Source organism: Camelina sativa, chromosome 7, assembly GCF_000633955.1.
Source record: "Camelina sativa cultivar DH55 chromosome 7, Cs, whole genome shotgun sequence".
Lineage (NCBI taxonomy): Eukaryota > Viridiplantae > Streptophyta > Magnoliopsida > Brassicales > Brassicaceae > Camelina > Camelina sativa.
Genome location: NC_025691.1, coordinates 13,267,428 through 13,268,475, shown reverse-complemented (window position 1 = coordinate 13,268,475; position 1,048 = coordinate 13,267,428).

Here is a 1,048-nt window from a genome sequence, read left to right as displayed (position 1 = left end):
TTCTCTTTCATAAATGCTGGTGTACAGTGAGAATTGTGGATTAGTCTTGGCATGACTCACTCGATTTATAATATAGATAAGAATATGAAAACCACAACGCTTGTTCGGCTCTCTTTATCTTTCAAGAATCATAATACATTTTATGAATTCGAAAACAATTTTTTTGAAGAGTTCCTTTGTTGATGTATTTTACATCTACTTATCTATCTGCATGTAATACGTAGATGTGGGCTATGATTGTTTATATTATTGGAAAATTAAGACATACAAATCATGGAAGAAAGTGGCAAGGGTTCTTCACTACGCTTGTTGGAACGTTGACGATTCGTAAGCACTAGCCACGAGCCTTTAAATATAATTGTTCATATACAACTTTAATTTGATCTTTCAAAAACACTATGATCATATGGGTTTTTAAAGCATAGAATAGAGGAAAGCTCAAAGTATTTTTTTACTTAGTGTACTATAAAATCATTTCTTATGCTATCACAATTGTATAAACCTAAAACAAACCAATCGAGTAAAAAACGAATTCGATCAAAAGCTTTTGTTTAAGTTCTATTTTCTTGCCAGCGTGCATTGGTTAGATCCAATATTCAAAAAAGAGTAAAGGTCACAACGCTATAAAAACCCAACCAGTGACCTAAGGATATTCTGCTTCAACTACAGTCCTCCGCTCTACCAACTGAGCTAAGGTCGGATTGTATTATACTTGATTCGTGTGTACTTTTCTAAATAATCTATGAACACAAAGATTTTGATAAGTTTAGAATACACGAAATGAAAAAGGCTTTAGCCCATAAGATCCGACCTACCGGATTCGAACCAATGACCTAAGGATAATCTGCGTCTACTACAGTCCTCCGCTCTACCAACTGAGCTAAGGTCGGTTTTTATTATAAGATTATGCGCATGTAGATGATTCGACATAGTACTTCTAATGGATTTGGAAAGTATGTAGAGGAGTAGTAGAAAAAGGTGAGTTAATTAGTATATTTAACGTTGTCATGTTGTGTTGCATTTTCATATCACAATTATATTTTACATT